The sequence below is a fragment of the Oryctolagus cuniculus genome, chromosome 18 (genome assembly GCF_964237555.1).
Source record: "Oryctolagus cuniculus chromosome 18, mOryCun1.1, whole genome shotgun sequence".
NCBI lineage: Eukaryota > Metazoa > Chordata > Mammalia > Lagomorpha > Leporidae > Oryctolagus > Oryctolagus cuniculus.
In genome coordinates, this window is record NC_091449.1 from 25,841,063 (window position 1) to 25,853,863 (window position 12,801).

The window sequence follows — 12,801 nt, forward strand, 5'->3', positions numbered from 1 at the left end:
TTATCTCCCTGTGGCTTGTTGACACTGTTCCAGTTTGGAAGGAGGGGAGGACTCACCCTATCCCATCGCAGGCTCGCTCCCTGTCCTTTAGCTGGCATGATATCCAGGGCAGGGACTTGGATTGGGCTTCGAGAGATCTTTTATAGAACTAGATAAAAACCAATTAAAATCCAGGGCTGATGCCATAGGAACTCTCCAACAAGTTGGAGTGTTTTTAATAACTTTCCCAATATACGGTAATGAGTACAAATTGTACCTGCAGTATGTGTTTTGCAGAAAATTAGAACTCAAAGCTGTTTGTTAAACGCTAACAATCAAAGCTGGTCTGTGTAATTGTCCTTAATAGTCTTCTCTGCCCTCCTTCGGCCTGTGCAGAACGGCATGTGGGGCGCTCTGCTTGGAAAGGCATTGAACCCCAGCCTGAGGGTCCCTGCGTCTCCAGGGGTGCCTTCCACTGGAAGGAGCCCAAGTTCCTTTCTTGCCATTGGAACAGGTGCTGCATCTCTCTCCTCTTTGGGAATGTTGGCCATATGGATCAGGAGCAGAACTTGACCCCTAACCAGGACTGAGTCCTGGGCCAAGAGATTCCCCAAAGGCCAAGAGATTCCCCAAAGGTCACGGATGGATTCTGGAGGAAGCATGTTCAGCCCCAGCTCTGCCCCTGACCACCAGACAGACTGTGCATGGCAGGGAGGCTCTGCAACAAGAGACCTGACTTCCTTGGCCAGAGATGGACTGTGCATGCACCTTGCGAGGGGGGGAAATAAATGACTTTGATGTTTATTTCTAAGAGGGAGAGAGCCTGCATGCAGCCATGGCATAGGGTCAGGTGTGTCCATGAATGGTGCCATGGACAATTGTGTCCACAATGCGCGTGCACACACACAAGCACACACGCACATGCATGGCCACTTACAGTAGAAGAAGACTCCCAAGTTGCCATCTTTCCTTTCTGTGCCTGGTGACAGTCTACACTCAAATTTTTTAAAAGGCCCATTTTGGAGCTGGCCCAGAAAAGAGTTGATTTCCAATGGAGATTCTTGCATTTATTCAACAAACTTGCCCAATGCCCACTGTGGGTGCCAGCTCTTGCCCTCTGCCCTGCAGATGCAGTGGTGGCCCCAGGACACGCGGCACCCACTGTCCAGCATGGAGGAGCAGGCTCAGAGGAGGGAAGGGGCTGGAGGCTCTAGCCAAACCCCAGTAGCTCCCTGCACCCTGCATGGAAGCCCTTCTCCACCCTCAAGCTCCATCCAGCTGTACTGATTCCTCTCCTGAGAAAACGCTCATTGTGACCCCAAATTCCACCCAACAGCTCTGTGGAAGTTGGGAAAGACCCAAGCCAACAGGGTGGCCCACTTCCAAGGGCGGCCCTGCGGCCAGCTCTGAGGACACGACTCCTGGAAGATGGGTTATTTTCAGGTTGCTGCTGATGAGCTGACACCAGTTCATCTTGAGACAGAGGAGGCTGGGCGTGCAGTGCAGGGCTGTACATCAGGTTGGTGAGGGGAGTCAAGTTGAAGACCATGCCCCCCTATGCACATCCATGCACACACACACACACACATGCCACTCAGCGTGTCAAATAATGAACATGGGAGTTTCCAAGTTCTGTTTGGGCATGAAATTCTTTTATCCTGATTTTTAAAAACCCATTTTTTTTAGTGTCAACAAAGCTTGTTAAGCCCCTTTAAGCAACTAGTCCCCAGATGCCATTGCCAATGCCTCTGCTAAGATAGAACATTCTGGAATGTGCTGCCCCAGCCCTCTGCACGGTTGGCCCCTTGTCCCCATGCAGGCCTGTGTGCACACACATCTCCATCTCACAAAGTCCCTCTGTGCCCACCCTGAGGTTAAGACCCCACCCCTCTGTATCCCACCCACCAGCCTACTCGCATCCTCACTGTACTCAGCACCAGGGAGATGTTTTCCTCTTGTACCTTTTACGGCCATGTTTCTTTTCCTTGAAGGCAGAGATTGGGACTTCCTGTTCAGGGGGAAGCCCAAGGGCCTAGAGCAGAGCTGGCGCAGGGCAGATTCAGTATTTCTTGATCAAATGGAGGAAAGAGTGAACAGACCGTGAAAACACAGCCCAGAAAAGAAGTCATGCCTCCTAAAATTACCTCTGCTTTTGCACAAGCCCAAGACATCTATCCTCAGAACCTGTCAGGGTTGGAAGAGTGTCTGGTTACCACCCAGATGCTGAACCTCCAGTGGTCACCCCGGAAACACTGCCCCCACCAGCAGCCTTGTCACTCCGAGTGCCCATGGTGATCATGCACAAGTTTGGCCCATCCCCAATGGATGCCAGGAGACAGAGAGCAACCATCCTCTCCAGAGCTTGAGTGACCGTGATGAGGCCCAGGAGACACCCCAGGTTTCGAGAAGTTGGCCAAGATGATGGTCTCTGGTCCTTCGAATGAGCCTGGGAGAAGCCTGAACCAGCCCCACTGTGAGGCAGGGCCATGCCACGTGGTCATCTCAGAATCCCCCCTGCTCCTACCAGCAGGTGCAGCGAGGGGTCAGTGGTAACCAGGGCCTGCTGCTCGACTCAGAGCAAGAAAGGGGAGCGTGAGTTCTTGGAAAGAGTATGGGGTAATTGGTGTGCTGTCCCTCGGCCAAGCAGCCGAGGCAGGACGAGCTGGCCCCAGGCCCAGCCCGGGACTCGCAAAACCTGGGTCGGCCCCAATTCCTCCAGCCCTGACACTTCCCCCATCCAGAATTCATTTACCCCTGACCTCAGCCATTCAGTAAATATTTGGCAGAGAACTTCCATGTACCTGCCCTCGAGGGCCTGCGGGTCCAAGGGGCCAGCGCCAGCAAGACCACAAATCACAGGGGAGAGAAGAAAAGGCCCCCACGGGGCCGACTCCAAATGAGAGGAGGAGGAAGCCGCTGCAACTGCAGTACACAGAGGGGTGTGTGTGAGTGTGTGTGTGTGTGGGCCATGTGCATGTGTGAGTGTGTGTGTCGTGTGTGTATGTGAGTGTATGTGTGAGTCATGTGCATATGTGTGTTGTGTGTGAATTGTGAGTCATGTGCATGTGTGGGTGTGTGTGAGCATTGTATGTGTGTCATGTGTGTTGTGAGAGTGTGTGTGAGTGTGAGTATATGTGAGTGTGTGGGTGGGTGTAGTGAGAGTACGTGGCTGGGTATGTGAGTGTGTGAATGAGTGTGTTACATGTGTTTGTATGTGTGAGTTTATGGGTGTGTTGCATGCGTTGTGTGTATGAGTGTGTTGCATGTGTGTTGTGTGTGAATGAGTGTGTGTTGTGTATGTGAGTGTGTAAATAAGTGTGTTATGTGTGAGAATTTGTGTGTGTGAGTGTGGGTGTGTGTGCGAGTGTGTATGTCATATGTGTCTGTCGTGTGTGTGAGAGTGTGGGTTGCATGTGTGCAATGTGTGAATGAGTGTGAGTGTGTACGGGTATGTGTGTGTTGTGTGAGTGTGTGTCCTATGTGTGTGTTGTGTGTGTGAACAAGTGTGTGTGAGTGTATTGTGTGTTGTGTGTTGTGAGTGTAAGAGAGTGTGTGTGTGTGTGTGTGTGTGTGTGTGAGATCTCACAGCTCTGTGTGACAGGAGGGGCAGGGACGCCCCAGCGGCCGGCGGCACTCTCAGAAACGCACACACAGATGCATACACCGGGAAACCAGGCGACCGTCTCTCCTGCCACTGAGGCACCAGGTCCAGCAGCCACTCCAAAGCTGGAGAGGCCAGCGCAGGCGCGGAAAACTGTTCTTGCTTCTGTGCCCAGGCCTCTGGGGCCACGCAGTGTCTTCTGGTGTCCCCAGAGGGTCCCCTCCTCCACCACGTGTCCTGACAAGCAGGGCGGATGGGCACGCGACACCGACCCGGGCCCCAGTGACCAGGGCATCCTGCATCAGCACTCAGCACGCCGGGGGCCCAGGAGCCAGGGCCCCACATGCAGAAGTCAAGGGCCAGCAGAGGGCAGACCAGGTCCTGGGCCCCCTCTGAGCAGCCTCCCCAGTGACCTGTCACCCTCTCGCCCGGCGTGGGGAGCAGGTGATGGGAACCTTTGCATAATGACGAGCAAGTAAATAAAGCACAGAGCGCTGAGAACAGCCTGCCCCTGGCCCTTGGCTCACGGCCCCGCGCCCTGAGCACGTGCGGGAGAGGGTCAGTCATTCTTGATGGACTGAGGCGTGGAAGCTCTGAACCCGTCATCTACTAACTCCTGGCCGAGGCTGGGCCCAGAGGCCAGTGTGTCTGGTGCGTCCTCCATCCAACACAGAGACACCACTTACTTTCGACTCCAGTTCTGACCCTTCCCGAACACCAGGGTCTCGGGGGGGTCAATGCTGACCTGCAGCACGGCAGGCAGCCCTGAAGGAGAACCAGGCTGGAGTCTCAGGCACCGTGACATTCCTCCCCGCAGTGTGGGAAGGCCAGGGCCCCAGCCCTGAGTGCAGCTGGGGGCCGTGGGTGCAGGTGTCTGGGTGCTTAGAAGTCGCTTCCCCAGCCTTGCAATTTCACATCTCATAACAAGGGCATTCTCAGCACGTGAAACCCGCCGCTGGATATATAGATTATCAAAACACATTCTGTCTCATCATCCCCACCATTGCAGGTACAGCGAACCATTCAGCGGCTTTTGATGGTGCTAATGGTTATTTTGATTTTGCATTTCTGCCTCCAAGACTATTTCCTGTGATATCAATGACAAAAGTTTTCACTTAACTCTTCCAATAGAGAGCCTAATTGTATCTCGCACTCAAAATGAAATGTAAAACTATCAGGACACCACAAATGCCAGCTGCTAGGAGTCTAAATAAATTTTACACAAAAACACAGTTTCATTTTGCTAGCGCAGGGGAAAAAAAAAGTAGTCTTATGAATAGTCCAAAAAAATATAGATCTCGCCAGTAAGTTGCATGAAAGGGTTTTATCCTTATACCATGAAAAAGAATAGTTTGGAAATAAAATGACTTTCAAAATAACCGTTTCAACTGGATTTTTAAAAATCGAATATTGTTGTCTAGCCAAGCACAACTAAATACTCTCCTGTTTTTTTTTTTTCTTTTTTTTAACCAGCATGGGTAAAAGTGCTGCCTAGGAAACCATGCAGGAATCCCGCTCCACTGAGTCTTATGCAAGGTCTGGAACTTGGGTTCACGGCAGGAAAAGCCTGCAAGCTGCACCCCAAACAGGCTCATCACGCGCGGCTCTGTGAGCAGCACACCCCCTCCTAGGCGGGCTCAGGTGACCCTCGGCCCTTTTCTGTAACCCACCATGCTTTCCTAGACCCTTGGAAGAAACTGTAATTAAGACAACCTCACCTGGAATACAATGGCGTCTTATTAAATACTATTTTCCCAATTGTGGTAGCTCAAACTGTTTAACTCAGGTTGTTATAAGCATAATACACTCCTGTTCGGAAACAGAGAACACCAGACTACTGAACCTTTTCAGGGTCATTAAACAGCTGTAAACATTATTACAAAAATAAACCAGAGATTTCATGCTTACATTTTGGCCTAGAGCTTGCGATGTTGAGCAAGTACATTTTTCCATCTCTTACAATCAACGCCGGTGACATTTGGGCATCCAAACAAATTACATCACAAACACTACTGAGGTGGGTAGGATCCTGAATGCTTTATTTGCCAGATGATTAATAGATAAACAGCAGGGCAAGCGCCGGTGACCTGTTCTGTTTTGACTGATGTGTAGACAATGCTATGAGACAGGGCCAGAAATAGTTAAATCCTGGCTGAATTTATTAATGAAAATGTGATATTCAAATCAGGCTTTGGACTGGGACAAACTGTGGAAGCAGGACAGTCAAGTTGGAGAGTGTGGTCAAACATCCCCCCTTCTGGATGGGATGATGGCCAACGTCAAGGCCCTCTTGGCCACCAATGCTGAACCTGACTCAGCCGGGCTGGCCCAGCACAGAGACCCAGGGAGTCCCAGCAGCTTCTGTATTGGACTTGGAAGATGACAGAGGAGGAAAAAAAAAAGTGACCTCTTCTCAAAGACTTCAGTGGATTTTGAAAATCGGCAGGGCAAGGAGTTGTCTCCACAGCACTGGCATTGGACTCTGGGTTAACACTGCGGCCAGAATGGAAGGCAGGTGATGAGCACACAGATGAGGGAGGAAACAGCCACCAGGCTTCTCCGGGTCGTCGTCCCAGGCTGAGAAGACATCTGCGCTCAGTCCCTGTGTCTCTCACTGTTGTCTGCACCACATAACCCCACAAAAACGAGTGCTGGGTGTGGGATTCAAACAACCTCCCTAGGCCGGCACTGCGGCGTAGCAGGTGAAGCCACTGCCTGCAGTGCCTGCAGTGCTAGCATCCCATACGGGTGCCGGTTCTAGTCCCAGCTCCACTTCCGATCCAGCTCTCTGCTATGCCCTGGGAAAGCAGTAGAAGATGGGCCAAGTCCTTGGGTTCCTGTACCTGTGTAAGAGACCCAGAAGAAGCTCCTGGCTCCCAGCTTTGGATCGTCGCAGCTCTGGCCATTGCCGCCAACTGGGGAGTGAACCAGCGGATAGAAGACCTCTCTCTCTCTCTCTGCCTCTCCTTCTCTCTCTGTGTAACACCGACTTTCAAATAAATAAATAAATCTTTAAAAAAAAAAAAACAACCTCACACAGCATGGATGTTAAGATCATGGACTGTTGGGCCAACTAAACTCTCAATAAAAAACACTGACGGGGACCAGTGCTGTGGCGCAGCGGGTTAACACCCTGGCCTGCAGCGCCAGCATCCCATATGCTATCCCAGCATCCCAGCTGCTCCTCTTCCAATCCAGCTCTCTGCTATGGCCTGGGATAGCAGTGGAAGATGGCCCAGGTTCTTGGGCCCCTGCACCTGCATGGGAGACCTGGAAGAAGCACCTGGCTCCTGGCTATGGATCGGCGCAGCTCCAGTCGATGCGGCCATCTGGGGAGTGAACCAGTGGATGGAAGACCTCTCTCTGTGTCTCTACCTCTCTCTGTTAACTCTTTCAAATAAATGAAATAAATCTTTAAAAAATTATTAAAAATAAAAAAAACCACTGACAGTCATCAGCACCGACATCACCATCGTCTCCATCAACAGCACCCTCATCCTCACCATTTCCTCCTCGCCATTGAAATACCATGTTCCAGGAATGGGCCAGGTCCCTCACAGCACAACCTCACTCTCACCTGGTGCAGCGTTACATGGGAGGTGCTATGCCATCCCAATACTAAAAGTGAGCACACAGCCTCCAAAAAGCTGGGAAAGACTAATGCCAGAATCCAAGCAAGACAAGCTACTGGCTGCCAGTGCTGTGGCCTAGTAGGTAAAACTGCCACCTGCAGTTCCGGCATCCCATATGGATGCAGGTTCGAGTCCCGGCTGCTCCACTTCCAATTCAGCTCTCTGCGATGGCCTGGGAAAGCAGTGGAGGATAGCCCAAGTCCTTGGGCCCCTACACCCATGTGGGAGACCCAGAAGAAGCACCTGGCTCCTGGCTTCAGATCAGCACAGCTCCAGCAGTTGCGGCCAACTGGGGAGTGAACCAGAGGATGGAAGACCTCTCTCTCTCTCTCACTCTCGCTCTTGCTCTCTTTCTTTCTCTCTCTCTTTGCCTCTCCTTCTCTCTCTGTGTAATTCTGACTTTCAAATAAATAAATCTTTAAAAAGAAACAAAAAGACAAGCAACTGGATGGGTTGGCTTTGGATGGTTACCCCACGGTCATTCTTCTCGGGCTGGGCTCTGCCAGTGAGATGTCAGTTGCTCCATTTGCAAAGTGCATGGGAAGAAGGAAGCCACAGCCCTGGCAAAGCTCAGAGGAGCCCAGGGAGCAGAAGCACACAGAGCATTCATCCAAAGGGGAAGGCGTCTCAGGGCTGGAGTGGGCAGACGCTGTGGATGCAGAGATGAGACAAGTGGGTTTTTCACTGGTGTTAGACCAGGGAGTTACACAAAGTTGCATTTCACAACTCTGTGTTTTCTTAATACCTGTCAGGCCTGATGCTGGATTCCACATTCCCCCAGCCTGAGTGAGGAGGTGGCTACTGCCGCAAATGGCCTGGAGTAACAGTGAGAGAATGACACCTAGAGCTCCATTCATGGGAACCCAGGTGTCTGCTCTTCCACCTGGTGTCCGTGTGACCTGCGGCACCTGCCACAGCCTCTCTTTCTCTCTCTCTAAAATAGGCTGATGTTAAGTGTCGTACTCACATCACAGGACTTTGAGAGGGTGAATGAGATGGTGGGATAGAAAGAAAATGTGGCATTTACGTCACAGCGGGCTCTACCTGGACAGAAACCTTTCTTAGGTGCTAACCACAGATTCTAACACAGCTTTTTAGATCCAGAAACAGTCTTAAAGTGGTAGTCGAGTAAATACCCAGAGATGAACAACCAGACCAAGGCAAGTAAATGCAGTTACTAAACGCACTCTTGGGGCAGCCACTTGGCCTGGCTGTTAAGCTGCCGCAGCCCACGTTAGAGGACCTACATTCAGTTCCAGGCGTGAGCTTTTGAATCCAGTTTCCCGCTAATGCAGGCCATGGGAAGAAGCCGTGACGGCTCAGGTGGCTGGGTTCCTGCCACTCATGCAGGCTACCCAGGTTGAGTTCCTGACCCCCGACCTCGGGCCCCAGCCATTGTGGGCATTTGGGAAATCAACCAGTGCATGAGAGCACTTTTCTTACATACCTACCTCTGTCTCTCTGTCCTTCTGCCTCTCAAATAAATAAATGAATTTTTAAAGGATCTATTCATTTATTTGGAAGTCTGAGTTCGAGAGAGAGAAAGAGAGAGAGAGAGAGAGAGGTCTTCCATCCTCTGGTTCACTCCCCAGATGGCTGCAAAGGCTGGAGCCGGACCAGGCCAAAACCAGGAACCAGCAGTTTCTTCCAGGTCTCCCACATGGGTGCAGGCACCCAAGCACTTGGTCCATCTTCCACTGCTTTCCCATGCCATTAGCAGGGAGATGGATCAGAGGTGGAGCAGCCGGTACTTGAACCAGCGCCCAAATGGGACGCTGGCATTGCAGGCTGCTTTACTTGCTACACCACAATGCCAGACCCTAAAAACATAAATAACTTTTTTAAAAAGCACTCTCACTGCCAATCTCATTGGTGCATTTGTAAGGCAGGATTCGTGTTATTCAATAACATGTTTTAATGCCTGCAGGTGACGGAAAGTGAACAGATCTGAAGATCTACAAGCAAGACCTTGCTTTTGAAAATTGACTCAGGGAGGGGAAGACAGATGGGCCCAGGGAGATGACAGGCTGAGGTCAGAGGCTGAGACGGAGGAGTTGAGAGCATGCTGGGAGGCTGGGCCCAGTGGGTGGGTGTGCAGGAGAGACAGCCAAGGAAGACCGAGGGGCAAGTGGCCAGGCCCCTGGCTGAGCCTTGAGCACGTCCGTGGGTAGAGGGCAGGAGGAAGGGTACATGGGACAGAGGGACCAGCATGTGCAAAATGTAGACTGAACATGGAATGAATGTTCTGGGGGCAGGAATGGCGGGCTGGGAGCAGACTTGAAAGCCCAGCCAGGCAGGGTGCAAAAACAGGGGCTTGGGAAACTCTCAGCACAGTAGCAGCCTAATGGGTAAGGCTCAGTGCGAGCCGCCTTAGCACTGCTGTCAAATTCCTGGAGGAGGGACTCCAGAGGTCCCGAGAGCACAGCGCCCTCCGGTTGGCCCTGCAGGTCTCCATTCAGGCAGCTGGCCCAGCCACGTCTCCAGAAAGCACGCAACAGCTTTACAACTGTATGCAGGAAAAAATACATATTATGGAAAAACTAGGCATGCATTTCAAAAATTTGGGGTGCCAAAATCAACCTAGGTTTTAAACCTGTTTCTCAGCAAATCTTTTGAAGGTACCCCGATGTAGGTTTACGCCCTTAGCAAATGGTTCACCTTTAAAATGACTCTTCAAGGGGAGAGGAGTTGGCACAGCAGTGAAGACGCCAACTGGGACACCCACATCCCTATTGGGGTGCCTGGCTTTGTGTCTTTGCTTTTCTGAACCCAGCTTCCTGCCAGGGTGTACCTGGGGAGGCAGCAGGCCAGGGCTTAGGTGCTTGACTGAATCCCTGCTACCCAGTGGGAGACCCAGATGAGTTCCCAGCTCCCAATTTGAGCCTGGTTCAGCCCCTGCTGCTGCAGGAATCTGAGGAGTGAACCTGAACCCATAGACACAAGTCTCTCTCTCTCTCTCTCTCTCTCCCTCCCTCCCTCCCTCCTTCCCCTTTTCAGTGTCTCAGCCCTTCAAATAAAATAAAGACTTTTTAATGACTCTTTAAAATGATAAGACAAAAGTGGAAAAAGCACCAGCAGTTGTCATGAAGTGTATTGATTATTCCTCTCTTGCTGGCTTTCTCTTTCCTTTTAAAACAAGACTTGGTGATGGCAGGAAGTTGGAGATTTAATCCCCTATTAACCCGCCTTGGCTCCCTGCTCTGACATGGCCACGCAGGGGGCCACAAGCCTCAGCACACAGCCGCTGCCCTGCAGTCACAGGACTCCTCCCCACGGGCGGGCGGCAGGGCCAGGGAACAAGCACCAGCGACCGCTCCCCTCCCCCCCACCCCATGAAAGCCATTTGCATCTGAACACTTCCGGACTATGATATCGTGTCACACGGTTTATTTTCATTTCACAGAGCCCTCAGATTTGATGCAGTGCAAAACTAAATATAATGTAAGATGCACATATGCAAGAGTGATCAAAGGGAGCTTGATTTTTAAATATTCATAGAAGTCAGCCCTGGGAGATTCGTTCATGGGGCACCTGTCGAAGACATGGCTTAGAGACACATCACCCCGTAAGTCCCCACGATCGGTGCTGCGTAAGACAGCCACGTGCACCAGCCCGTCCTCCACTGCCTGCAACCACTGGGCTGAGGCCAACACACAGAGCCTGGCAGAGCCAGGCCAGGGCCTCAGCCCCTTCTGGACTTCGCAGTGTCCAGGATGGCAGCCCTGGTGCCTGCACTGGTCACCAGGCTGGCCCTTCCTGTCCTTCTCTGGGCCAGCCTCCTGGCAGGGGAGAGAAAACCAGCCCATGAGCCCCTGTGCTGGGTAGTAGTGGCTTGTGCTGGGAGCTGGGGCGCATGTGGGCCTGTGGGCATGTAGGAGCTTCTGGTCCAGTTCTGGGTGTCACCACCCCCAGGAAGATGGACCCTAGGGACGGAGACAAACTTCTAACCACTGCCAGGAAAGATGGAGGGGGGTTGACTTGAGGACAGAGAATCCTCTGGCTCATCTGCACATAACACACAGCCCCTGTCAAGCCTCAGCTTGGGGGTGACTTCAGGGCCTGGCCCGAAACACCATCCCTGCAATCCGTACCACCTACCGCTGTGCCCTGGCACCTGCTCACAGGTTAAAGGCCACTCACCCAGGAGGCCCTCCTTCATGCCCCGGGTCCAGAGCACAGCCTTCTCGTGTGTCTGTGCCGTGCCCTTGCCTCACCCCTCCTGGCAGCTTCCCACTGGGTTGGGTGTGTTTGTCCACTTGCCCAGCCCTCCCAAAGGGCCAGACCATGACCATCACCTGTGCAGGGCGTCCCCAGTGCCAGGCACAGGGGAAGCACCCAATGAATACTTGCTGAATGGATCAACCAAGAAATGAAGGATTGCATGTGGACATGAATGAATGAATGGAACAGGCAACAAAGGCTGCAGGCCCCCAGCAAAGCATCTGTCCTTGGGGTGCAGGCAGGAGATCCAGAGAGGAAGACTTGGACCCCAAGGCCAGTCCTGGACTACCAGGGCAACCTTGTCCTCTGCTCCTCTGCAGCTTGGGGGAGAAGTGTGGACCACAGGGCCTTCCGTGGCTGTCACTTCATCCACGAAGCCACTCCTTTTCCCCATCCTTCCCAGCCCCCTGTAAAGAGCTAATGCTACTGGGTCTTAGAACGAGGCACCAGGGACCCTGTCTCACCACGCTCAGCCCCTCTCTGGGCCTCCTGGGCATGGTGCTTTGCAGGTGATGAGAGCATGCAATTGCTGGTGAGCTGATCTGAATGCCAGGCCCCTCCACCTGCCCGCCAGAAAACTTCCTCTCCTTTGCCCTCCCTGCCTCCACTTGCTTGTTTGTGCAAAGTCTCATCTATTATCTCCAACTGTCTACTGTACACGGGGCCCTGTGCTGGGCTCTGCAGATCGGAAGCACCAGGAGTTCACCAGCAAGAGGACCAGGGGACCCGGAACACCTGCCACAGGGACCACAGGTGCATCTGAGTGCTGTGTGTCCTTGCCAAAGGTCAGAGGACCAGGAGCTTCTTGGGAGCAGTGACCACATCTTGTTCATTCTGTCTTCTCCATGTCCAGCTCAGAGCAGGCATTGGGGGCCAGCTGGCCCTGCAGGACAACACTCTCTACTTGGAACCCCCCCAACACCTTGTCCCCAGTCCCAGATCCTTGCACACAATCAGGAATAGGAAGCCAACTAGAGCAGGACAGAATGCCAGGGGTGGCTGACAAGTCCCTGTCTCCATGGTGACAATGCTCCTAGGTGCCTGCGACAGTGCCTCACACCCATCAGGCACCAGGAAGCACCGAGTGACGAATGCCCCCTCCTCCATACACGGACACTGGCCTCCTGTGCCGGGGTGCACCTGCTTGGTGGTAAGACAGAAAGTGGCTGACCCCTGACACCAGGTGGGCCCCCCCATGCCCCCCACCCCACCTGCAGCCCAGCCTGGATGACGCTGTGCATCACAGCTGCCCTTCTGTGAACCAAGCAGGCCGACCACTGCCTCAGCCCAGCCCTGATTCTGGAGCTGGATGCTGGGGGAAGCATGAAACAGCAGTGAGTGCTTCCCTGCCTCCAGACAGGAAACCCC

At 52.8% G+C, this 12,801-nt stretch overlaps 1 protein-coding gene across 7 annotated transcripts in view; it reads right to left on the reverse strand.

Annotated features, from left to right (window-relative positions):
• The window catches only part of ZNF536 (zinc finger protein 536), a 457,958-nt gene that overhangs the window by 254,452 nt on the left and 190,705 nt on the right, over positions 1-12,801 (reverse strand). The window lies entirely within an intron of this gene.